Consider the following 27,986-nt stretch of genomic DNA (forward strand, 5'->3'; position numbering starts at 1 on the left):
CCGATACATTCCTTTTATAAAGTTTAAACCCAGCAAAATCCCACAATATGTTATTCTTTGACATGTACATATGTCAGTGTGTGTGTGGTGGCTGCCTTGCTCTCTCTGGGAAGAGCTGTATCTCTTCAGCAGTGTCTCTCATTTCTTCTGATCAGCAGAGATCACTTTCAGCTCCCCTCGGATGTCACCAGCTTTCAGTGAAGCACCTGTAAGTAGTCAGTGAAGATGCAACAAGAATTGGGGGATGGGGGCAAACCTGTTATGAGGCTAATGCACTGTGGAATTCTAATCTGTCATGCCAGCCCACTTAGAGCCATTAAAAGACCATTAAACTTAAACTGGTTTCTCCTTACTCTTTTCTATGGCCTGTCCTCATTCTCCTGAGCTCCACCAGGGATGACAGCAGCTGTTGGTCTATTGTAATCCATCAAGGGATCTTTGCCTTAGAATTAATTTAACTTTCTTTGTGTTCTTGTTTCTCTGATGTTTTTAAAATAAACTATGATTTTGTAGTCTATCCAGTTTATTTTGCTTATTGTGGTGAGAGTAATGAACTCTTTCAATTCTCTACAACCTCAGCCTTGATGGCACAACATTTTAAAGCTACAAATCATTGAAAACTATCAACTGTTGTCATGTGTTATTCTTATTTTTGTAACTTTGTCATTCATTTTTTATTTTTTTCAATATATATTGATTTATTAATTTATACATCTTTAGAATCATTCCTTGAGGTTTTCTATTATGCTTAGAAAGACCTTTCTTAGTTTGGGATTACTTACAAAAAACATCTTCTCATGTTTTCTAATAGTACTTTAATGCATTTATTTTTAGTGTAAAATCTTTGGTCCATCTGGAGTTTATTTTGGTGTTGGAAATAAAGTAGGAATACAATTTTATTTTTTTTTCCAGATGGCTACTAAGTTGTCCTAACTCCATTTATGGACAAAGAATATGAACAGAGTTTTACATATAAGTAATTTTTAAACATACGAAAAGATATTCAACTACAGTCACAATTTAACAAACTGAAAATAATAACTGTAGTTAAATGTTATTTGGCACTCTACACCTAAATTAAGTGTGCAGATATCTCCCAATCCAACAATATTATTTCTGGGAGATTAGGTTATCACATTTATTTATAAATACTCAACTACATGGATATTCATTGGTACTTTGTAAGAAAATAAGACAAAAAAAGTACAACCATGTAAATGCCCTTTAAGATGAATTGGTATAAAAATTTTTGTACATCCACAGTAAAGACTGTGAAGCATTTACAAAGATATAGATTACACGTTAATGTTAAAGTATGATATTTAAGACATATTATTAAACTTAAATCAAAATGCTTTTATGTATGTACCATACACTATCACTTCACCAAAAAGGAACACATATACACATACACATACACGCAAACATATGAGCACTTGCAAGTTTATATGCATAGACTTCTCAGAAAGGCTTGTCACAAGATTCGGTGTGGAACAAGGTGAGTCTGGAAGTAGGAAGAAATCTCCTCTAGTTATTTGAAAGTAAGGAGTATTTTTCCAAATGTGATTTCAAGAATATTGTTGGGGCACCACCAAATTGAGAAAAGTGACTAGTCAACTTTGTGAATACAAAGGCCCACTTGTAAAGTCTTGTGATACTCACAAGTTCTGCTGGTGGTTTTGTAAACTGAAGCCAAACGAAGAGCAGAACATTGGACTTAAAGCTTAACTTGAAACTGAAATGCATTGTTTACTTAGTACAAATTTGCTGAATGCAAAAAGAGAAAAATTCAGTTTCCAATACTTCTTTCCTCCATCACTGCCATTACAAACAGAACACCCCCACAGGCTCATTTTCTCAGCCACTGATTTTCACACTGGGATTGGTGGAGAGCCAGGCTTTCCTCATACAGGTTTCAGATGCTGCCCTGAGAAGTGTGTGTGTGTCTGGGGGTGGGTAGGGGCCAAGGGTGCTTCCCACTTCCCTCCCCTGCTTAACCAGCACAGTTTCGCTATTGTCTTCTGTTACTAATAGGGATGAGGGGGATTCTAAATAATTTTTCTTTTTAAGAAATAAATCTTAAAAAAAAAAAAAGAAATAAATCTTCAGTCAACTAAAGAAAGGTATCAAAGCATATTCTTCTCTGTTACTGCTTCAATAGACATGATGCAATTAACAATGAAACAGCTTCATAAACTTCATGAACTTAAAACCCTGGAAGTTTAGGGCTAGGAAAGACCATACAGAAAATGTAGTCCTGTCCTCTCATTTCATAAAATAGAAGGACAGTGAAGTCACAGAGATGAAAGGATATGTCCAAGGTCACACTGTAATTACTGGTGGCAGATTCAGGACTAGGGAGCCAGCCTCTCAAATTGGTAAATGATTAACCAGCCTCTCAATATTGACATTTGACAAGGGATTTGGATCAACATTTTGCTGTTGTGGCTGTAAGTTACTCATGTGACCAAGCTCCCCAATTCCTCTCTTTGGTAAATATTTACTTTTCAGTTCAAATTTTTTTAAGATTTCCACCAATCAAATTCTGCCCAAGAAAGACAACTGCTCCCACTGGTTGTCACCTTTGACAGTCATGTATAAACCTAAACCTAGTCAAAGACAAAGCAACTCATCCAAACGGGAAAATGCATCTTTAGAATAGGTCTGAAGGTAAAAGCCTTGTGATCATTGTATCTATCTATGCATTTGTATTATCATTTCATAAGGCAAAACAGAAGGTGGCAAAAGCCTACTGCCATCCCCTAGTTTTTGATGGAACATATTCATCAAAAAAGCATCCAGTCCCCTGAGCTTGCAGCCATATGCTACAGGAAAATGTCACCAGTTAAAGATGTATTCATTTGCTGTTTTGAAAACTCTGTTTGATATTCATGCATTCCAAGTGTTTTGACCTAGATTTCTGTAGAGGCATTAGATCCAGTCTTGTGCAGGCAGCTAGACAGCTGTTGCTTATGTAGTCAAAGGAAGAATCTAAAGTTAAAAAAAGAGAGAGAATGAAAAAATGAAAACATTTATTAATGGGTGCCAACATTTTGCACAGCCAATATGTTTAATACTAGATGAACTAATATAAGCATATGGGGATGCATTTGTTGCAAAGCTTTAAAGAAAAGAACAAAGAAAAAAGTTGGAAGTAGCTAAAGTTCAAGGGGAATGGAATTTGCACTTTCTTCTGTAAATGAAAGCTTGGTGAAATGGCAACATACTTTAATTATAAGCAAGTGGCTAATGTCATAGCATTTAAGATATTTTAAGAGGAGATATATGATGTTTCATGCTCTGTGCACATCTTAGATAAACCTAAATTCTACATATCACAGCATATTCTTGAAATCTTTTTGGATATCAATCTTGTTCTTAGCCAGAGTTGTCTTTTTTTTTTTTTTTTTTGATGCTTATAAGGTCTAGTGAGTTCAGTTGTGAATTCATGTTAAATAATTTAATAATAATGGTAGTAATAAATACGAATACTGATTCATCCTCAGTTCTATATTCTTCCAGCAAGGAGAGCAAAAAGGTTATGTTACTCATCTAAATATTTCCATATCGCATGTCTACAAGTTATACTGAAGTTATTCATCAACATCTTCTCCCCATCTCAGTAGGATAATAGTAGTCAGTTGAGTTATAATGCAGAATCATTTAGTGACACACTCCCAGACTCTGTTCCTCTACCTCTTAGTGACAGTGTTGTCAAATACATATTTATGTAGCAACTAGAAGTGTGAATCCATTTATCTGCCCAACTGCAAATGGCTATTGAAGAGCCAGTAAGAACAGACACTGTGTTAGATTCCAGGACCATAGAGATGAAAGGCAAAGTCTTTGTCTTTTAGCGGGCTAGAGATTAATAGGTAATTACTTCTCAGATGTACAAAATGATTTTGTCCAATCAAGTCCCTAAAAGAGTTTCATTCAGCTGAAGTGTGGATTTATTGGAAGCACAGTGAGAGATCTGGAAAATCAGTACGCCATGCAGAATTACTCTGAGTACCTAGGTTCTAACAGAGGAACACAGCATTTAGACTGACCACAAACCATGTTTTCCTAATCACTATTTATTGCTGGCTTCCCAATTTCCAGTAGGGGAAATGGACTGAAACTCTCCCTTTCACACACAGGTATGTGTTAATTCAGTAAACACTTATGTGAGTGTGTACACTGTAGTAGACATTGGAAAACTAAGATGGTCACCTAAAGTCCTTGCCATTAAGATGCTTGGAGTTCAAAAGTAATGATAAGTACTTACACACCTGATTATAATACAAAGTAATAAACAATGCTTGAGATTTATGCAATGCCATTGAGTTGCAGAGTCGAGAATGATTTACGGCTGGGGAGGTAATTTATGGAATGGGTCATAAAGGATGTTTATAACAACCATTTAGAAACTTGGGAATTGACATTTCAGGCAGGAATAATGAAATGTGTGTGGAGATACAGGCCAGAATATGTTAGGTAAATGCTGGAATTGAGAAACCCGAAAATAATACAACCATGTCTTTGAAGCCTCTGTAGATGTAATAGCTTCCTTACTTCTTCATAGGGGCAATCTTACTTTCCAGAAGAATCTTCTTAGTAACTTAAATAAATACTTTGGTAAACTTATTGGGTAACTGGCAAAATCCTCAGGATATGGATACTTAAGAAAAAACTTGTGCAAATCAGTATCCTAGAATAATGAAAATCAAATGTCTGATTGTGGGGGATGATGAAACAAGAGAATGGAAGGAAGAGAGAGAGAGAGAACCATGAGATAATAAAAAGTGACTGACATTGAGAACTTATTTGAGATTGGGAATGTTCCATATGCCTCATACACAATAATTATAATGAATAATTAATTCATTTTTCACAACAACTCTGAGATGAAAATTACTGTGCTCCCACTTTAAGAAAGAAAACCGAGGCACAGAGAGATTAAGTAATTTGTCCAAGGTCATATAGGAAGTGGGAATGCAAGAATTCTGGCCCCATGGGTGCCTGGGTGGCTCACAGAGCTTAAGTGTCTGACTTTTTCGGCTCAGGTCATGATCTCAGGGTTATGGGATCGAGCCCTGCATCAGGCTCTGTGCACAGCATGGAAACTGCTTGTCTTTCTCCTTCTGTTCCTCTTCCTGTCTCTCTCTCTCATAAATAAATAAATAAATAAATAAATAAATAAATAAATAAATAAATAAAATCTTTTAAAAAAAATTATGAATTCTGGTTCCAGAGTCAGTACTTTTAACGTTTCTGCTCCACTGCCTAAGAAAGCTATGAGGTACATGGTGGACCTCTGCCCAGGTCAAAACTTCAGTAAGTCCTGGTGAAGTAGGTGTTTAGTGGAACAACCTGAGGAGCTAAGGTTATCAGCTAGATTGGCTGAGAGGCAAATAAGTAGAGTCAAACAAGGAAACATAGCAACATGTCCATGGTGGTCTTCATTTGGGATACCCTATACTCATGGGACTGAGAGAAGGAGACAATTTGGACTTTCCATTCTAAACAACTCTATCTCCACTTTGCAAAATACACACTATCAAGCAGAGGTAAAATAGACCATTTTCAAAAGTGGATCCTCCAGATTTTTTAATAATTGGGAAGCCACATAAATCCCTCTGTGAAGTAGTCAATGTTATTTATAAGGTGCAAACTAATCAGTGAATGCATTTCAATTCAACAGACTGATTAGTATATTTGAGATACACAGTATCATAGCTAAGAAGACTCATGGTGCATTGATCAGCCCTGCTGTGTACTGACACATGTTGTATGTACTGTATCTAATGGGACCAGAAAGGGCTCCTGCTATACTAGGCCTCATGGGGATCCACAGGGGAAGTTTTCATCAAATAGAAGCAAAACTGTCATTTGAGCTCTTGCCTGACATAGGTATAAGGACATTTGATGCTGACCCACAGAGATAACATAATGAATGGGTATAACTTCCTTTGAATCTGAAGAAAAGATAAAGAATCTACTTTTTCTTCACCATAACTTGGAGTTCAGCAGTAAGGCAGAGCAGAAACTGAGCCCCAGATTGGGTTGGTTAGCAAAGGACATTGGGAAATGGAATCGTAACCCAGTGATTATCACAGAGTTGATTTGTGGTGAGCCCCTTGCAGATGAGAAGCTAGAATCAGGCAAAGTTCAAGGTTTTAAAATTGGCATATATTGATTACTCTGCCAAAGTGTATTAAAATCCACCAAATAATCGTGACAATCAACTTCCTTCAGTTGGAAGGAGGGGGTTCATATAAAAAAATACACACAAGTAATAAAGTTGAATTTAAAAGACATAAGAATTACATGATTAAAATCATACATAAGACTTGATATAAATTTTGTTTTTATGGTAAGATGCATAAAGGACATCCCCACACCCTCCTTACCTCCCTGCTTCCTAGAGAACAAGGTCGGTTTCCTCTGCTGTTAGAAGAATTAGTAGAAAAGATTTAGATGATCCTGTGAAGAATATTTGCTTTCTGCAAGGACTGAGTATGTAAATACTGAGAGAGGATCTGGGGAAGTAAATGGTAGAAATGATGAGGGAAGAGCTGCTTCTCTAACAGATATTTTAAATTTTATTTTTAATTTTTTAAAAAGACTATTTGAGGAGAGAGAGAGCAAGCATGACAAAGAGGAGGGGTAGAGGGAAAGGGAGAAGCAGATTCCCCGCTGTGCAGGGAGCCTGGCTCTGGCTCAATCCCAGGACCCCAAGATCATTACCTGAGCCTAAGGCAGACACTTAACCAGCTGAGCCATCCAGGTGGCCCTCCATCTGATTTTAAATACTTCCAGAGCTGGTGGCCTTCTTAGTACTTCACCATGTTATGAAGGAGACCTGCTAAGTTTATTATTGCCAGTAAAGGATCAGCTTTTGATTAGAAAATGAAAGGTCCCTGTCCTCCAAATCACAATTTTTCAAGGATATAATTAACAAAGTCCAAATCCTTCTGTAATAAATGTTAAAATCCTTACCTATTACCAATACTATAGATTAAAAGGTTTTCTTCCTTAGTGCGAGTGACTGTGTTAATTTTATTAAAATCCCTCCACCAATTATAATTAGAGTAAAATGAGAATATATTTGTTTTAGCAGGTCAATTATATGTGGTATTATTTTCAGTTCAGCAAGTGTTGATTGATGACTTGCCATCTGCCCACCGTGATTTAGTAGCAGTACCTGTGGTGTGTGTATGTATATGTGCACATGTGTCTGTATGTGTATACACCTGTAACACACACAACACCATATGGATTTTTTAAGGTAAGAATAGAAGAGTATACTTGATTATCATTGGACCAATTTTTAATGAAAACATTCCTTGGTTGTTTTTTCTTCCTTAAGAAGTCAACAGAGTTTTTTGGAGCAATGTATATCCTGAGGTCCCTTGCTTTTGGGTTTCACAGTCTCAATAAATGTGGCCATGAGGAAGCAACATTCAACTAAACTCATGCCACCCCATGTTTTACAAAATATTTTAATGCCATAGATTCATGCTTGTCTCAACACTCATTAGGGACATTCTCAGAATAGACTAGTTTCTACTCTGGCAACAACTACTTAGGCATCCATATGTAGCCTACTGGAAAGTCACAGAGATAAAACCCTGTACACAGTAAGGATGTTTGGAGCCATGCAACAGAGAAGATGAGTTGTCGATGTATATTCACTCTTCACAGTTACATGTGTACACATGGGAGGCAACTTTGCGTAATTAGGATTGCAGATCCGACAGTTTCCCTATGAGCTGCCACATTAGGTTAAGAACTGAGGATTAGGGATCCCTGGGTGGCGCAGTGGTTTGGCGCCTGCCTTTGGCCCAGGGCGCGATCCTGGAGACCCGGGATCGAATCCCACATCAGGCTCCTGGTGCATGGAGCCTGCTTCTCCCTCTGCCTGTGTCTCTGCCTCTCTCTCTCTGTGACTATCATAAATAAATAAATAAATAAAAAAGGAGAATTAAAAAAAAAAAAAAAAAAAAAAAAAAAAAAGAACTGAGGATTACAGAAGACCAAATGTTTCTGTTTCAGCTCCAGAGGATTAATTTATATTTTCCTCTTTTTTAAACTTGGCAAAGGAAGACATATAAATGTGAAAACAGAGAGTAACTAAAGAATTGCAACCAATGCATCTTGGTTAGTCATCATAAAAGTAACAACCTCTATATAGCCTGTTTAAGACATTTGAGAAATGGACCTGGTTGGGTGTTGTTCCATTTCTAACCGGAAGTGATTTCCCAAGGAGCTTTTAGATTGTGACTCTCTTACCCCATGAGCCCAGATTACTGTATCAGAGGGGCTATGGGAAACAGTGAATATATTTTTTCATTAGTATCATCCCTATCTCTAGCCATAAAGCTGCATTTCCTAATGTGCTCCAATTTAAAACTACATGCAGCTAGCTGTATTACAGCCAGTTTGAACAGATGGATTTAAGACAGTCAGAGTCAAATATATTTCTTTTTGGAATTTGGCTGCTTCAGTCACTCATGTTACTGTTACAGAGGGAGTTGCATTACTGAAGCTGTCAGATGTTTACTCTTTTGCAAAGCTTTGTCGTAGGGTTCCCTTATTCCACTTGTAAGTAGAATTATTGAAAGGATGAACCTACAAGAGAATTAAAACATTCTCAGGTATGTATCTTTTTCTCTTGAGTAACTGGTACAGAGGTGTGTCTCTTGGCCAGGCAGGAGGTTGGCATAACCTCAGAGACATTCCAGCAGATCTAATGGGATCAATGGGGAATCCAGAAATAAGAATATGCAGAGTTCTGGAAGGTCTGACAGTTGAGATGGAGGTAAGTCCAGTCAGAGAGGAACTGGGCTACAGAGATAGTAAGTGGAGGGCATGGTCCCTGGACCAGTAAGTAACTGCAATATCAAGACAAGTCTCCAGAAAACTGTAAAGGGTATTAAGATAAAGAATTAAATATGAGGAGAAAAGAAGAGGAAGCCTTTGCTAGAGCTGAGAAGAAAAGGTAAACAGGATTGAGGAATGAGTTAATACCAGATAGAGTCAACTTGGCCGAATGGAAAAAGTTACAGGGACCTAAACTCCAAAAGGACTTATGTTAACTGAATCTGGTGCCAATGAGACTCTTTAACAAATGCTAAATATTTATTCACATAGCATTAGAGCTAATTTACTTGGAATTATTTGCTATCATTATTTGGATGTAATGGTACATCTTATAAAAGCATTAAATTCTGAAATCTATATAAAGGGTGAAAACCATCTCTTATAAGGAACACAGTTCAGAGAGTCTCACAAATCTCCCATAATCAATTTACAGAGGAGTTCTTATGCATATGATGCTTGAGAATACTGGTTAGACTATAGAAAGGAATAAAAGGAAAAGTCTATATGCAATACTAAGATGTTCAAGTCATCCTTCTTATACTAGAAAATACTAGCAAATCTCTCTTGACAATTAGGTGATGCGGGAAGAGTTCCAGTGTGGTGTCTGGCCTGCCTGCAAGATTATGTTATTCATATTTTACTATCAAGTTTCTATGACTTGAACATGTGTACAGAGATTGACATTTTGTTGTACAAGTTAAATAAGAAAATAAAGTAGTGTCTTACAAGGATTCAAAAGACAGAAGTCTACAGGAAACCAAAATACTAGGTTATAGTTCCAATACAATGTAATATATAGTTGTAGCAGTTTCTTTCTTTTAAAAAATAAGGTAGAAATAGTCCAGGAACCTTCAGCTGAATACATTGTGTACATTAGTTAGCTTAATCCTATGTGTAACCCTGAATGTTAGACATTTTTATGTATATTTTAGACATGAAAGAAGCAAAACTCAGAAATATGAAGTAACTTCCAAGTCCATACAAATAAACCCATGATTTTTGAAATGTCCTGTCTGCCTCTGTAGACATTTCACTTAATTTGCAAATGTAATTCGATGTTAATAATTTACATTTTTAGAAGAGCTTCCATAATGACCTCAGAAAATATCCCCCAAACTCTTCTATCCAATTTATGCAGGAAAGGTCAAGTTGGATGAGTAACAACCATACCCTTTTTGGATTTTATCCCCCAACTTGCAAGGTCTAAATCAGCAGAGAAGTCATGAATTGCTGGGGACCCACGAGATCAAATAGTCTAAACATCCATCTGTCTTTCTCAAATAATAATAATGATTAAAAATTAAATGAGGCAAGGTTATTTCTCAAGGACATGACTTACAAACCCTCTTAATTTCATTTAGCTAATTAATGTAAGAAGGAATGAAACTTCCCATTTTTAGCTGCTCACCATGTCAAACTGCTTCCAGACAAAATCATTGAAAACCAAATTCAGTGACCAAAAAAATAATCAATACTGTGGTAAGTGAAATTCTTCTCTTCCTTGTAAAAAACAAACAGGAAATCGGGAACTATTTAGTGATTTTATTTGAATATTGGAGGATTAGATTCAACTTTCTGACTGCTGTTGAGTTCGCAGTGTGTATGGTGTGTGTGTGTGTGTGTGTGTGTGTGTGTGTGTGTGATTTTATTTTGTTTTTTGTTTGCTTGGTTGCTTGTTAAGTTTTTTTGCGTCTACTTTTCAGCTAAGCCCTGCCCATATGGATAAATCTATCTTATTTTCAAGAATATGGTTGTCCAAGTTAGACCCACTGCTGTCTGAATTCATTAATCTAGCAAAGCACATGGCTAACCAATCAGGCTCTGGGGTCTCAGGACCCTCTTTTGTGAGCTTTTCAAGATAAAGGCAGATTTATGAACTCAGCCTCAGTTGGGGAGCAGACATCATGTTACATGTTTCCCATGAACTAGAACAGGGGTATGCTTTTGTGCTGGGTCATCAAGGAAGGTCTCTCCAACCTGTGATCCAAAGGAAATGCTTCACAGCAACTCTGCACTGCATTTTCTCACATTTGATAGACGAACAAGCTGAGGTCCAGAGAGATCAAGCAATTTTCTCAAGGTCTCAGAAGTATGGAGTGAAATAGGTGAAATTCAAATCCAAGTCCATCCAACTTCAAAGCCAATAACCTTGTCACCACATAAAGAAGGTAAGTTTGAACTGATTCTTGGAGAAATAGACATGTAGAGAAGAAGCTCACACATAAACCCAACTTGAGACACTTAGAAAATAGGCCATCTTTTTTTTTTTGTTATTTCTTAATGTGCTGAGGCTGCTTTTCACTCAGAAAAATTTGTCTCATATAAGCCAAGTACAAGAGGGACTATACAGAGAGACCCAAGTCATCAACAGCCAAAGAAAACTGGAAAAGTTGTTCTTCCCTAGCAAATTGGCTCTGCTTCTTCTAATATACACAAAAACAGAATGATAAAAAAGGAAGAATTTAGACAAATATTTATACATATGGTGGGTGAGGACACCTGGCAGAGCAGGTGAATCAGCTACAGAACGATATGCTGCCTGCAGATACAACTATGAAGAGAAGTGACACATTTTACAGTTAAATTTAATGCAAACCAGATCTCCAAATTATCCCCCCAAACTCAATAGAAATGAAGGATCTCTTTGTTTTCTTTTACATCCACAAGATTTTAAAACTAGGTGCTTGTGTGAGCTGACCCTCTATTCTGCACAGACCAACTTATGAGGACAGAATTGAACATCTCTGCATATTACCCAAATTTGGGATGGCACCTACATCATCCCAGAATAAAATCTGGCCTGTGCAAGTATAGTTCTTACCATTAGTGTAATGCACAGACAGGCAACTGTAATGATTATTTAATTGAATATAGATGTTGGCTGAATACCAGTACAAAACACCATGCATTTTAAATCAATTATGTATTAATTCAGCACTCATAATAGACTATTTCCTATAACAAACGTAAAAGGGAAGAATCTCAGCCTTGAGATTTTATAACTTACACAAACACATATTCTACATTTAAATCTTTCATATTTGCTTGGAAAATAAGGGGAGAATTTGACAAAAGTTTTAATTTGGCATCAATGAGCAATTTATTTTTGCATAATGACGGTAATGCTTTTGAGAAAGCAATTTAAGGTTTTGCAGCCTTATTAATTATATAAATAGTCATTTTGCACAAATATTTATCGAGACATCTACTATGTACTAGGCATTATTTTTGATGCTGAGTGTAAAGCAGTGAACAAAAGAAAAAGGAGGGGAGTTGTACTGATAAACATATATGAGAGGGTAAAGATACACAACAAAACAAACAAATAAATGGACACATAAAACTACAGACAATAACCACAGCTATGACGAAGACAAAAAAATAAATTCAAGAAAATAGAAAGTAGAAGTAAGGTAGGGAAATGGTTTTATATAAGATGTTCAGAGAAAACTCTTAAATTACAAATTGTTTATTTAAAAGGGCTCTTTAACTAGTTATGTTAATGTCTACAGATGGAATATTCCAGAAGGAAGAAATGCTAAGGCTGTATTGGCATGTACATGAATGTAGAGTAGGAAAGGCAGTGTCAGGAAAGCAGAATGACCTTGGAGGGCAGTGGTTGAAGGGGAGGACAGAAATTGGGTGTCAACCAAATAAATCACAGAGCCTCTGAGGTCATTGTTATGACCCTCTTTTCCTCCCTGTGATATGGGGTACCCTTTGAGGGTTGTGAGGGTTGTGAATATAGACTGGAATCCCTAGAAAGCAAATGTTCATCATTCAGAACTTGCAGAATCTCCAAATTGATCTTTCTCTCCTAAGAGGCTGATGTTTTAGTCTTAGAAGCAATAAAGTTGAATAAAGCATAACTACTGAACTGATATAGACATTCTTCTTCATTTACATCTTTCTCACCTGAATTTGAATACTCTTATAATTACATGATTGTGTTTTAGTGGATGTGGACTTCTAATGCAGAGTTGGATAGGGAGGAAGGTGTTCAAGAGATTGCAGAACATTCTTGCACACCTTATAGAACTGACTCTCCTCATGTTTTGGTAAGTGTTGAATGCCAGATTGCCCAAGTACTTTATTTACATTATAACATTTAATCTTTCTAACACCTTTTGAAGTAAACATTACACTAATGTGTCCAGATTAGAGGGTGAGGGAACTGAGCCTTAGGGAACTATGTGACTTACCCAAGTTCATGATTAGTAGGAGGTAGTCCTGATGCACGAGTTATGTGTTCTCTCTCCCTGTAATGCTTAGCAAGAGCAATGTTACTTAGGTAAGGAGAAGAGAAGTGGAAAAGAAAATATGAAAGATTAAAAATGAGTAACATGCTGTAGAAAGGAGCTTGGTGATTTCTCAAAAGTTGAACATATAATTACTATATGAACCCACAAATGCACTCTTTAGTATATACCAAAAGGAGCTGAAAGTAGAGATTCAGGGGCTCCTGGTGGCTCAGTCAGTTAATCATCTACCTTCTTCTCAGGTCATGATCCTGGCCGGGGTCCTGGGACCAAGCCAGGGTTGGGATTCCTTGATTAGCAGGGAGTCTCCTTCTTCCTCTCCCTCTCCAACCCTCAGTCTTTCTCTTGCTCACTCTGTCTCTCAAATTAATTAATTAAAAAATAGATATTCAAACAAATACTTGTACATTAATTTTTTATAGGGCACTATTCACAATAGCCAAAAGGTAGAATCAATAAAACAAATTGTGGTATATCCATACAATGAAATATAGCTTCACCATAAAAAGAATGAAGTACTGATACATGTTATAACATACATGAACCTTGGGAACATCATGTTAAGTGAAAGAAGCCAGAGAGACAAAAGGCCACATATAGAGTAATTTGATTTGTAGAAAATTTCTGCAAGAGGGCAATCCATAAAGGCAGGAAGCAGATTGGTGTTTTCCAAGGGCAGAGGAGAAGGAGGAATGGGGTATAACTGTTTATTTGATACAGGGTTTACTTTTAAGGTGATGAAAATATTTTGAAACTTGTAGAGGCGGTGGCAGTTGCACGCCATTGTGAGTGTATTAAATGGCATTGAACTGTTAGTTTTAAAATGATTAATTCTGTTTTGTGGATTCACCATAGTAAATAAAAGGAGTAACAAAGGAAAGAAAGGCAAATAAGGGGCAGCCCGGATGGCTCAGCAGTTTAGCGCCGCCTTCAGCCCAGGGCCTGATCCTAGAAACCCGGGATGGAGTCCCACATGGGGCTCCCTGCATGGAGTCTGCTTCTCCCTCTGCTTGTGTCTCTGTCTGTCTGTCTGTCTCTCTCTCTCTCTGTGTTTATGAATAAATAAATAAAATATTTTTTAAAAAGGCAAATAAATAAAAGGCAGGAAATGAATGGTTCAGAGTTGCTCACAACTTTTCAAAAATGGTGGAATATGATAGAAGCTATATGTAGTGATCCTTTCATTTCCACTGTCACCTGCTCTGGCTTCATGTTTATTGCACAGAATCACCATAAAGCCATATCTGTCCTGAACTATCTTTTCTGTTTTATTTATTTTTAAATATTTTATTTATTTATTTATTTATTTGAGTGTTCTCACAGAGTGAGAACATGCACTAACACGGGGAGGGGCAGAAAAAGGAGCAGGGAGCAGGACCTGGGACTCGATCCCAGGACCCTGAGATCGTGACCTGTGCCCAAGATAGATGTTTAACTGACTGAGCCACCCAGGGACTTTTCTTTTTTATTTTATAACTCAAATGTAGTAAGTTTCATCATTTAAAAGTTCAAATAAGGGATCCCTGGGTGGCGCAGCGGTTTAGCGCCTGCCTTTGGCCCAGGGCGTGATCCTGGAGACCCGGGATCGAATCCCACATCGGGCTCCCGGTGCATGGAGCCTGCTTCTCCCTCTGCCTATGTTTCTGCCTCTCTCTCTCTCTCTCTCTCTGTGACTATCATAAATAAATAAAAATTAAAAAAAGTTTAAAAAAAAATAAAAGTTCAAATAATATAGTAGGGCATAAAATAGTAAAATACAGTATTCTCCCATTTCCCCTCCTCAGTATTAACTGCTGTAACAATTAACCATGATTTTTTTTTCTTTTATCTCATTTAGTGAAAAGTGGTTGCCTGGAGGATCAAAGGTCTTACTTAGGAAAACATCATCATAGTTTAATACTAATGATCCTTCCAAAAACCTACTAAATCATCTGAATCGTACCAAGGATTTATAAAGAATACTTTTTATGAGACATATTTACTCCTTACTAGTTGACCAGTTGTATCTCAGTGAACATTTTTAAAAAACAAACAGAAAAATAAATAAATAAAATTTTTCATAACCAACCATTGACCTAGTTGAATGAAGTGAGGAGTGCAGGTTAAATTAGCTAGGCTGCCATTCCATCGCGCTAAAGATGACAAACCAACTGAAACAGATAGAGGCAATGAAAGTAAATGGGACCAAAGAGCTTGCAAATAAACCTTGCTTCACCTCATCATAGAATACATGGCCTTCCAATATATTGTTGCCTTATTGTGTACGGCTAGTCTTGACCTACTATATCACAAATAAGGACTTACCATTGGAACAACTACTGCTTTTTTAAAAAATAATCTTAAATATAGAAGACTTTTCTGTTCTAAGAAGAAAAGTCAAGTTGTCATAAAGCCAAATATCTCCCATTACTATTACTATTAGCTAAATAAAAAACAAGTGAGATAAATATTCACACACTACTTTAAGTATTACATTGAAGATTTTACAAGCTGTTAAATTTAATATGAAGAGTATTCTTTGCTACATGAGCTCTTATAGTTGTCTAGCTCACAATCTACTAAGATAAAACTTTGGTATATCTCTCCCTACAGACACACACTTTAAAAAAAAATATTCTTGGGGATCCCTGGGTGGCGCTGCGGTTTGGCGCCTGCCTTTGGCCCAGGGCGCGATCCTGGAAACCCGGGATCGAATCCCACATCGGGCTCCTGGTGCATGGAGCCTGCTTCTCCCTCTGCCTATGTCTCTGCCTCTCTCTTTCTCTCTGTGACTATCATAAATAAATAAAAATTAAAAAAAAGAAAAAATAAATAAAAAATAAAAAATAAAAAAAAATATTCTTGAATCTAGCTTTCACTGCAATAGCTGTATTGGCACAACACAGCTAATCATATTATTATTATTAGTTGTTTGTAATGCTTGTTTATTTTTAAGTACATATTTGCTATAAAAGATTTTTCTAGCAATGATTTGCATAGCCAATCTACACTCATTATGAAATGCAACTGCAATTATGATGACACAGATAAGAGTATCATATGGACACATTTATTTTCTTCCTGGGATAAAGCTACTGAGGATTATTTTATGCCATTAATAAAGTGGCACAAATGCCTAAAATTTGTTGTTGTAAAATTTATCTTTGGCTGCACTGAACACTTGGTCAATATCCATGTCTATATATCTTCTGGTAGTCCATGATGCACTATCTGTGAAGAAAACTGTATGACCTTTGTTCCTTAAGAATCCCAAGAAACTGAACATTTATTCTCTCTCGTATATGTTAGAGTGTGAAATTTTTGTATAAATTAGAGAATTTAAGAGGTCAGCTGATTTTTTTTCTTTTTGAGAGAGAGAGAGCACATGAGTGAGGAAGGAGGAGCAAAGGGAGAGGGGGAGAGACAGACTCTTTTTTTAAATTTTAGATTTATTTATTTATTTATTTATTTATTTATGAGAGAGAATGAGCAGAGGGAGGGGCAGAGGGAGAGGGAGATAAATCCTCAAGAAGATTCCCCACTGATCATGGAGCCTGGTGCAAGACTCAATCCCAGGACCCTGAGATCATGACCTGAGCCAAAACCAAAAGTTAGGCACTCAACCACCTGAGCCCCCAGGCACCTTGGGAGACAGAGAATTTTAAGCAGGCTCCATGCCCAGTGTGTAGCCTGACATGGGGCTCAATCTCACAAACCTGAGGTCATGACCTGAGATGCTTAACCAACTGAGCCACCCAGGTACTCTCTCATATATTTTTGATAATGTACTAAAAAGATGAAGTAAAACACTCTCTTAATGACATAAATCTGATATAGTTAAGTGCTTCAGAAAGTTCTGTACTGAAATTTAGTTGATTTGTTAAAAAAATTTTTTCTGCACCCTTGGGAACTACCTCTGAACAGGGAAATAGAGTATATCTCAGAAAACCCAACAAGAATGATAATGTTTGGCAGGTAATTTGCCAACTTAGGCAAGAATGCCTTACATAGAAATTTGAAAAAGTGAATGCCATTATATGAAATCGAAGAATCTAATATTAGCAAAGATAATAAGTAAGACATGAAAAGAACCATAACTGTGGTTCTCAACTGGTCAGAAATTTACCTAGGGAGTTTTTAAGAATCTGCATTATCTAGACAGAATATTTGAGAGTGGGGCTCTGGAAAGTATTGTGGTTTTTTTTTCTTTTAAATATTTTCTGGTTATTATAATGAGAAGCCAGGTTGAGAACCATTGAATTATAGTTAAGGATAAGAACAATCTCAGATGTTTATGTATTGATACTTAGCATATAAGCAATAGCAAAGTAAACAGGTGTTATTGAAAGTTGACAAAATCAGATTTTCCCCGGCAATATTAATATCTTCTTCCATTGTGTTTTCATAGAACTTTGCAAATAACAATAGCAATTGTGTATTTATCTGTCTGTCTTCCAATAGGTGGCAAACTTTCTAGGAGTAAGGAGTGGATCACATCTTCATTATCCCTTTGTCTCCACATCATAAAAGACTGCCCAACACATAAGAATTCTTGATAAAAACCTGTAAATATGGCAACTGATATTTAACCAAATGGCTCTTAAAGTTTTTGGTTCCCTTCTGGAAAATCAATCCAAGGAAGAATGGAGACAAGACAGCACAATGAAAACTATGCAAAAACCACAGGCGAAAGAGAATTCTCTTTAACTTTTCACATATAGAGGATGGCACATGAGGCACATGGAAAGCTGTGGTAGGATAATACAGGAAAAAAAACTTTTTAGAGTCAGCTTCTGCTTCATCCCCACCATTGCTAGAGACAACCAATGCCTGTCCCCCAAACCTGAAAGTATCTTCAAAAGTAAAATCTGACAGCCCATAACGTGGTTAAGAGAGCAACAAAGTAAGAAAGTTCTGGGTTAAATAGCCTTGGAAAGCCTCCCTTACCCTCCCCTACTCTTTCAAAGCCATATAAAATAGATTGACTATAGTATAGGTAGTTTCTACTGTTGGGAAGGGACTGAGAGTAAGACTTCATTTGAGTTGTTCATTGGGGACAGAGGGATTAGCTGCATTTTTCTGTGTAGAGAGCTCTCCATGCTAGGGTTTATTTACTCTAGTGTCTTTGTCCTTGAACTCAAGAGAGCTGACAGTAATTAATATCTCAAGAGTGTTTGAGTTGACTGGATAAAATAAAAGTTGAGTGCAGACAAGTGTGAAAGGGAGAAGCTCCTGGGGTCACAGTCACAGGTAGAACCTCAACCTTTTGTGGATTACCTCTCCAGGGACCCCACCAAGTTTTCATGGTGAACACAAGTAAAAGCTCCTCAAGCTGCCCAGGCAATAAACAGGATGAGAAGTCATAGTGAAAGCCTCCCAGAATTTTCTACCTAAAAAATCCTGGTCTCCATGGATTAGGAATTTTCCAAAGGGCACTTCTGAAACTTTATCCAACTGGGGGAAGAGAGCTCTGTCCTATGCCAGCCCACACGAGCCTTTCTGTCATATCTAAGGAATAATAAATAAATAAGAACGATGGTTAACAGAGGAGAATGCTTTGAGGAAATAGATTAGGGTTGGGGTAGCTAGGGAATGGACAAGAGGCAAAACGTTAAGAAATAGCTATACTCCCAGAGGAGGGACAAAATACCTCTGAAGTCTACACTTCTAAGAAATGAGTCCACTAGGGGTACCTGGGTGGTATAATTGGTTAAGCAGCCAACTCTTGGTTTCAGCTCAGGTCATGAGATCAAGACCAGCATTGGGCTCTGCACACTTAGCCTGGAATCTACTTAAGATCCCCTCTCTCTCTCTCCCTTTCCCCTCCCCCACCTGGGTGTACATCCATGCATACATATTCTCTCTCTAAAGTGAATAAATAAATCATTAACAAAAAGAAAAGAAGTGAGCCCACTAAAAGACTGAGACTTGATAAAAATGTTAACTCCCTCCACTATACCTTATCACCACATTAGTAGACCACCGGTGATAATAGCAGTAGATTATGACAGAAAGTTCTTCAAGACACAGACTGTTTCTGAGAAACATTGTATAGGCAAGCAGAAAGCAAGAGCAGACAAAAACAAAGACACTGAAGGTAGTAGAAGCCTCTGGTGCCTGTAGCTACTACCATTAAATATAATCTACATCCTAGCTAGATTAATATAAATCCTCACCCTAAAAGCTTTTTTTTTCTTTACCGCAGCTCTTGTTACCCCAAATTTCAACAACAGCTGCAAAAAATCACAAAAGGAAAGAAAAAAAAAACAGTCTGAAGAGACAGAGTAATCATCAGAACAAGGCTCAGGTATGACACAGATACTGGCATTGCCTGATAAGGAATTGAAAGTAAGCACAATTAACATATTAAAGGATTTAATGCAAAAAAAAAAGGATTTAATGCAAATTATTAGGCAAAATGTAAGACTAAACTGGTAATGAAAGTAGCGAGATGACAAATCTAAGAAAGAATAAAAAGAAATGCTAGAAACTAAAAAAAAAAAAAAAAGACAAAACACAGCAACAGAAATGGAGATACCTTCAAGAGGCTCATCAATACAATTGACACAGCCACAGAAAGAATCAGCTAACTTGCGATAGGTTGATAGAAACTCCCCAAGTGAGACATAAAAAGAAAATTAAATAATGAAACAAACATTACAGAACATGTAAGAATTATCGAATAATATTAAAAGTATAACATATACACAAAAGAAATGAAACAGTAGGGCAGAAAAAAAAATCTCTAAATAAGCAATAGCCAAGAACTTTAAAAGATAAATGACAAACACCAAACCACAGATCTAAGATGCTCAGAGAATACCAAGAAGGATAACAAAAAATTCACATCTAGACATGTGGTATTAAACTCAGAAAACCAAAGACAAACTGAAAATCTTCAAGGAAGTCAGTGTGCGGGGAAGGAAACCTTACCTACAGAGGAATAAGGATACAAATTAGAGCCAGTGCTCATCAGAACCCATGCCAGCAAGGAAAAAAATGTCAGTAAAATCTATCGAAGGGGGGGGGGGGGGAGAAAAGGAAAGGAAAAACCCTACCAATCTAGAATTCTATACCCAACAAAAGTATACTTCAAAAAAAATAATTAAAGACTTTCTTAGGCAACAAAAACTGAGGGAACTCCTTATCAATAAAGCTGTCCCCTCCAAAAAAAAAAATGTAAAAAAAAAATCCAAAACAAAAAAGAAAGCTTTTTCGGTAGAAAAACCTATTATTCATTTTGTCCTTTTTCTTAACTGATCTAAAAGGTAACTGCTGTTTGAGATGATAGCAGTAACAACATATTTGGGTATTCACATCATATGAAAATGTAAAATAAGTCACAGCAATGTCATATGGGATAGAGGAATTTCAGAGTCCTTCATAAGTTACCTGTACTCCCTGTGGAGTGAAATAGTGTTATTTGAAGGTAGCTTAGATTAATTAAAAGTATATCTTACAACTAGAGGGAAATTCCTTTAAAAATCTGGACACAAAAGATATGTAAAAAAAACAAATGATATGTAAAAGAGAAGATAAACTGGAATAATATAAGCTGCTTAAGTAAAATCAGAATATGCAGGAAAAGACAGAAGCATAGGAGAAAGGAAGACACAAAATTAACAAAGGCAACAGATAGAAAAAGATCATAACAATGGTAAACTTTATCTGACTATATCAATAAGCACTTTAAATTTGAATTGTATAAACACAGCAATTAAAAGAAAAGAGATTGTTCAATTGGATGGGAAAAAAAAATCTGAATAAATGCTATCTACAAGAATTCAACTTTAGGGGCACCTGAGGGGCTCAGTCGTTGAGTGCCTGGGCTCAGGGCATGATCCTGGGGTCCTGGGATTGAGTCCCACATCTTTTAAAAAAATAAAAGAACCCAACTTTAAATATAATGGCACAGATAGGTTAAATGTAAAGGGACAGAAAGAGAAATGTCATGCTAACAGTAATCAAAAGAAAGTAGGAGGAGCTATATTAATTCTAAATAAAGAGGACTCTAACACAAGTATGATGATCAGGAATAAAGGAGGGATATTATGTAATAATAAGGTCATCATTTCTCCAAGAAAAAAGATCTAAAACCAATAATATAAACTTCCTTCTTTTTTTAAAAGATTTTATTTATTCATTCATAAGAGACACAGAGAGAGAGAAGCAGAGACATAGGCAGAGGAGGAAGGCAGGCTCCATGCAGGGAGCCTGATGTGGGACTGGATCCAGGATCTGGGGATCATGCCCTGAGCCAAAGGCAGTTGCTCAACTGCGGAGGCACCCAGGTGTCCCTATAAGCTTCCTTCTTAAGAAATTAGAGAAAGAAGAGCAAACCAAACCTAAAGCAAGAAAAAAGAAAATACTCATTTGGAAATAAATCAAAGAAATAGAAAATAAGAAAACAAAATGGAAATCAACAAAATTCAAAGCTATTTCCTTGAAAGTAGTCATAAATGCATCACTTTCTAGCCAAGCTAACCACACAAAGAGAGAGAAAATATAAATTACTCCATCATCAGAATAAAGAGGGTCATAACTATTGATCCCATGGACATTGGAAAGATAATAAATATGTGGAATATCTTTCCTTATGTTATTGGTATGAATGAAAAATGATATTGTCACTTTGGAAACAAGTTTAGCAGTTTCTTAATCAGTTACACATATATTTACCCTATGATCCATCAACCCCTCTATAGTATTTACCAGAGGGACATGGAAACTTAGGTTCACAAAAACCATGTACACAATGTTTATAGCAGCTTTATCCATAATTGCTAAGACCTAGACATGATTCCATTTGCATAACATTTTGGAAAAGAACAGTTACAGGAAAAATAATACACCAGTGGTTGCTGGAAGATGTGGAGGTAAAGGGTGGAATGTTCACTACCAAGTGGCACAGGGGAATGCTTTTGGTGATAGATGGTTTGGTATCTTCTTGTGTTGATGGTTACTTGACTGTATACATTTATGAAAACTCATGGAACTATGTACCAAAAAGTGATGTTTTCTGTAATTAATTTTTTTAAAGTGAATTTAAAGAAATCCAAGGTCTGTCCGTGTTGTTGCAAAGGGCAAGTTTTCGTTCTTTTTTTCTGTATAAACTTTGGTAAAAACACAAGTTGATGAGCAGAAAGGCAGCTCTGGAAATGTTCTAAATTGCTAGTATAGTGTTTGTATCTATATATCTATAATTCATGTCTATATCTATATCTCCATAAATCTCAGAGAGAGAGAGAGAGAGAGAGAGGATATATGTGGTTGTTTAAATCATGTGGGGAGGGATTTTTGATAAATTCAGTTCTCAAGAAAATTACCTAAAACCAAACTAAATTTAAAAATTACAAAAGAAAAAACCTCGAAGACATTATGCTAAGTGAAATAAATAAGAGAGAAAACAATAAGTACTGTATGATCTCCTGTATATGTGAAATCTGAAACAAACACAACCAGAAATCCCAGGTTCATACAAGGTCATAGATATAGAGAACAGATTGGTAGTTGCCACAGGCTGGGGTGGCAGTGGGTGAAATGGGTGAAGAGGATCAAGAATTATAAACCTCCAGTTATAAGATAATCATGAGATAGAATGCACTGTATGACAACTATAGTTAAAAATAATGTATCGCATATTTAAAAGTTGCTAAGAGAGTAGATCTTAAAAGTTCTCATCACAGAAAAGTCTGTAACTATGTATGATGACAGATGTTAGCCAGAATTATTATAGTGGTCATTTCTCAATATATACAATATATATGTTATACACTATGTTGTATACTTGAAACTATAATATAATGTATATCGATTACACCTCAATAAAAAAAAAAAAAACGAAAACAAATCCAAGACTTTCAGTTGACCAGAAATATGTATGTCTACAGTTTCAACGGAACAGAGCAAAAACAAAGACAAAATAGCAACAGTCAAACAAATTAATCACACATCTTTTGTCTATGTTTTAAAAACTTGAGTATCCAGATTAGCAAATTTAGTAGTAATATTCTAGATTATTTTTTAGCTTAATTTGGTCCCAGTAAATAGTTCATCTAATTCCCAAGGAATGATCTGCACTTGAAAGTAGCTAAGCAATGCTTTCAAAGATGTACAGTTGGTAAGTAGATGAGCCCTGACTCCCCGTTCAGTGTCCTTATTTGTTATTTGTCAGCCACCCCTGATATTGTATCCTTTTTTAATCCTGTGTCTTACATGAATCATCCAGAAAAGGGCAATTTTGATAGTAAGAGATGTTGAAATATTAACACATGTGTAACACAATGAAATTGGTTACCCATGGTCTACAAATAAGTGATATTTTAGGTATGGGTGGATGTCCAAAAACAGTTTTCAGTGATCTGAGGGACATAAAACAAACACACAAACAAAAATTTGGACTTATCTCACATGTTTGAAGGTGTTCAAAGAGAATACATGACAAGTATCAGAGATCTTATGAAAAGTGTAAATAATAATATTGATAACTATCATAATCCCTTCAAATTCCTCACACTCTTGATTTGAATTGGAGTTCTACTGATGAGATGCATGTCCTGAAAAATATTATACCCTTCTTCATATGGATTTTTAAGAACCTCAGTTGGAAGTTTTGCCAGATGACTTTACATTTCCTATCAACCCAGAACTTTATGAGATGTATCTGCCATGTTATAAAAAGGAAACTCTTCACTAGGTGATGAATTAATGTTGGTGACTATGTTTTAACTCTAATACTCTGCAGATCTTAAGAGGTAATTAGAAGTAGATTGCTTCAAAACTAGTGAGTTTGCATTTGGGTTATAAACAGGAAATTATGAATTCTGATTTTTTCCCTCTTTATCTTCCTATTGATATTACTCAGAAAGCATAAAAAGATATACAGAATTCAAAGAATATTGGTTGCCATGTGCCAGTCAATATGTGAGTTCTACTGTTGAGACACAACAGCAATGACACACAGAAATAAAGAGAGGACTCTAATTTTATTTGACCAGTGTATCCTCACCTGAGAGAGGAAATTTCCTAAGTAGAGGTATCATCTCCAACCCCATCATCAAACCACATACACACACACACACACACACACACACACATATCACACATCACACTCATATTGCACAGAAGCAATTTAAAGTGAATTGACTTTCTCTTCTGTATTAGCATTCTGGGTCTGTATTTCTTAACTTCAATGGGCTATTGCAAATATGGGGATGGGTTAGAAAAATTAAAAATGTCATGTCCAATAGTAAAATCAGTGATAGTTATAATGATTACCACACCTTCTCCATCTGTGTTGCTCTCTTTACCTCTGTTTGCTTCTTATCCTTTTATTTATTTTGAAATATATATATAATTTTTTTTTTTTTTGAGAGAGAGAGAGAAAGAGAGAGAGAGCAGGGAGTGGGAGCGGACAGATGGAGAGAAAGAATTTGAAGCAGACTCCATACCCACCACAGAGCCCAACGAGGGGCTGAATGTCACAACCCTGGGATCATGACCTGAGCCGAAATCAAGAGTTGGATGCTTAACCAAATGAGCCACCCAGCCACACTTTGAAATATATTTTAATCTATATTATTCAGCTATCAAGTACCTAAAATATCCACCAGGAATATGAAAGATGTTCCATGAAAAACAACATTTGGCACAGAGTGGTTTCTTTATTACGTTCAGGTTCTTCTGTAACACATAAGAAACAATAATAAAAGATAAACAGCAGCAGTGAGTAGGGAGTGTCCTGCATGTATTCAGAGAAAGGCAAGATTTTTGAGATTCAAAAGATCTGGTGAGGTGGAATTTTAGTTGAACCTTGAAGAACTGGTATACTTGGAGAAGAAGGAAGTCATATTCCAAGCAAAAATAGCCCTGCCACATCTACTTGATATTTTGATGACTCAAAGGCACTTGAAACTCCACATACCTAACACTGAACTTGTTACTATAACTCCCTCAACAAATCTGATTTTTTTCCACATTGTCTATGCTCAGGAATGGTTCCACCCTCCATCTAGTTTCATAAACTGAACATTTGGGGGTCCTCTTTATCACATCTCTTTCCTTTCTATTTCTCATTATGTTCTCATCTTAACTTCCTGAATACATATGGCTCCAAGCTTTCTCTTCCTTCCATTGCCACTTTCAGGGCTCTAACCGAATCAGTTCTCCTCCAGGAGCTGAACTAATACAATAGCTTTCTATCAATAAAGCATCTTGCAAATCTGTTCTGCATATACCAAAATCACCTAATGGGGAGGGGATATATATATATATATATATATATATATATATATTTCAATCCTTTTCTAAATCTTTAAGTGGCATTCATTCATCATGAGATAAAAACTCAAAGGTCTAGGGGCACCTGAGTGCCTCAGTCGGTTAAGCAGCCAACTCTTGATTTTGGCTCAGGTAATGATCTCAGGGTTGTGAGATTGAACCCCCGTTGGGCTCTGTGCTGAGCATGGAGACTGCTTAAGATTTTCTCTCTCCCTCTCCCCTCTGCCAACCTACCACCTCCAGCATGCATATTTTCTCTAGAAAAAAATTCCAAATGTCTAATATGGTCTATAGGGTATCCATAGCATAGCCCTGCCCACATCCCAGCCTCATCTCCAACCACACTGTCCCCCTCAGTCCAGGAGCTGCATCCACACTGACCTCCTTCCATTTTCCCATAAGACGCACCATTCTTGGGCTACCACAGTTGGGGACTTTGCAAAGGCGCTTTCCTCTGCCTAGAATATTCTCCTCTCCTATACTTGCCTGCCCTGATCAGTTCAAATTCTATTTTATACCTGAAAACATCATGTACCTCCTATCATACAACACAGTTACTATACTATTCCTATAGCCATGTCATTATTTAAATCATCTCTCTTCCTCCACTAGATTACAAATTTCATGAAATCACGACCTGTCGGTGTTTTGTTGTTTCATTTAAACACAGTACCGTAAGATTCAATAGAGATTTGTTGAATGAATGATTTTTCAAAGTCATTTATAGAAGATGAGTGTTTTGAAACATTTGAACTCTGCAGCATTCTGACTCCAAGGTAGACGTATTGATCCCTCATCTGTGTTCTTCTTTCCTATAATATAACACTTATCACATCAATTTTTAGTTACTGGTTATTATCTTTTCTGGCAACCCAGTGACTTAGTGCTTTGGATATGAGAGTGTCTTACTCATTTGTGCATCCTCTGTCCCCAAAGAACACTGGCCCTTAGTGAGACCCCAGCACAAGGTAATTGGAGTGACCTCCACAGCCGCCAGAGGCTAGCTCAAACAATGTACAAAACTGGGTTGCCGTTTCTTGGTAACAATACAACTGAGGCCAGCTTTATACAAGACAGGCTCAGTCACTCATTGGAGGGGAATTTAGACCACATTCACCCAACGTGGATAAATCAGAAAACTGAAACTCCAGCCTTATTATTCCAGGTTGATTAATAAATTGTTTCAAATTTATTGGTGCTCACTTTGCTTTGATTTCCGTTTGAACACTTACCCTAGAAATGGCATGTGCTTTTCATAGAAGGGACATAGCCCATTTCAATTGAACAACCCTTCATTAAAACCCGGGGGGAGAGCCTGCGTCCTACAAAGTGTAGGAAATCATTAATAAGGAAGAACTTAATGAAGTTCCTTGTTCCTCTGACCTGTGAATTTTTGCTTTGTTACAAGATTTCCTAGAGAGCCAGCTCCCGGTTGGAGAAGAGCATGGGCTTGAGAAATGTTCTTTATTTCAGGGATCAAAATAAAATCAAAATCAAAACCATGGCAATGCATAGGTGGACCCAAAACAAAACAAAACAAAACAAAACAAAAAAAGTTGCAAGACCTCCTTCCAGAAGTTATTGAGTATTGACTCTGGAGCTAGCCGTCTGGATTGTGATCCCAGCCACCCCAGCCAGTCGTTCCGTGTCCCCTTGGATTCTCTGTGTCTTCCTCTCCTCATCTAGACTAAGAAGGTAAAAATGCCACAGCACACACCGAGCTTGGGATGCAGAGTAAAGAATTAGTACATCCGAAGTGCTTAGAATAGCGTCTGGCGCTTTTTAAAACCAAATGAATGTCAGGGTCAAAATCGTCGTCGTGGGCATCGCCGAAGGACTCCGCGGACCCTCGGGGGCTGCCTCTTAACGGAATTTGGAGGCCCTTCTCTCCGAGGCCGAGAGGACGTTTTTAAAAAGCTCGGTCGTGGCGTGAGAGCGAGCAGCGCCATCAAAGGCTCCGCCGACACAAAGGCGCTGCTCCTGGGACGCGAGCGAAGGCCGGGCCGGGCCGTCCCGCAGCCCCTCCCCGCAGGAGCGCGCGCCGCGAGCTGTTGGCCGGGGAGCGGCTGCAGGAGGTGCGGCGGCCCCGGGGCGCGTGCGGCTGCGCGCTCGGCGAACAATGGGCTGCCCGAGCGAGCCCCGCGCCCGCCCGCCCCCCCCGGCGCCCCGGTTCCGGACTTTCGGCCGCACACATCCCCCCTTTGTTTGCCCGGCCCGGCCGCGCGTGTCGCCGCCGCGGCCACCCCACCAAGCTTTTCCGCCCGCCGCGCCGCGCCCCGGGGCCGCGGGGTCGCGGGGAGGAAGCGCCGGAGGAAGCGGAGGGCGGCGGCGGCGGCGGGCGGCGGGCGGCCGGGGGCGGCGGGCGGGCGGCCGGGGGCCCGCGGAAGTGCGGCCGCCGCCCGCCGCGCTCGGGGAAGGCCTGCGCGCCGCGATAAGGCCCTGCCCGGCCCATTGTCTGCGCGCCGCGGCCGCCGGTGAAAGTTCCCGGCCCCGCGGGATGCGCCGCGCAGCGCCGCCTGCACCTGCACCTGCGCGCCGCGCCCTGCGGGGAGGGGGAGGGGGCGGGGGCGGGGGGCGCGGCCCAGGGGGACCCCGCACCCT

The 27,986-nt window shown here is 37.9% G+C and overlaps 1 long non-coding RNA gene across 4 annotated transcripts; it reads right to left on the reverse strand.

Annotated features, from left to right (window-relative positions):
* Positions 1-2,092: 2,092 nt before the first annotated feature.
* On the reverse strand, positions 2,093-27,427 carry LOC144297143 (uncharacterized). Of its 4 annotated transcripts, XR_013364233.1 has the most exons (4): positions 26,618-27,427; positions 13,071-13,135; positions 10,846-11,016; positions 2,093-2,991 (listed from the first exon to the last, which is right to left on the reverse strand). It is a non-coding gene; the product is annotated as an uncharacterized LOC144297143 (long non-coding RNA). The 4 variants fall into 4 exon arrangements; XR_013364234.1 differs by lacking the exon at positions 10,846-11,016 and having other exon boundaries at positions 13,071-13,127; positions 26,769-27,427; XR_013364230.1 differs by lacking the exon at positions 10,846-11,016 and having other exon boundaries at positions 26,769-27,427.
* Positions 27,428-27,986: the final 559 nt, after the last annotated feature.

The sequence above is a fragment of the Canis aureus genome, chromosome 2 (assembly GCF_053574225.1).
Source record: "Canis aureus isolate CA01 chromosome 2, VMU_Caureus_v.1.0, whole genome shotgun sequence".
NCBI lineage: Eukaryota > Metazoa > Chordata > Mammalia > Carnivora > Canidae > Canis > Canis aureus.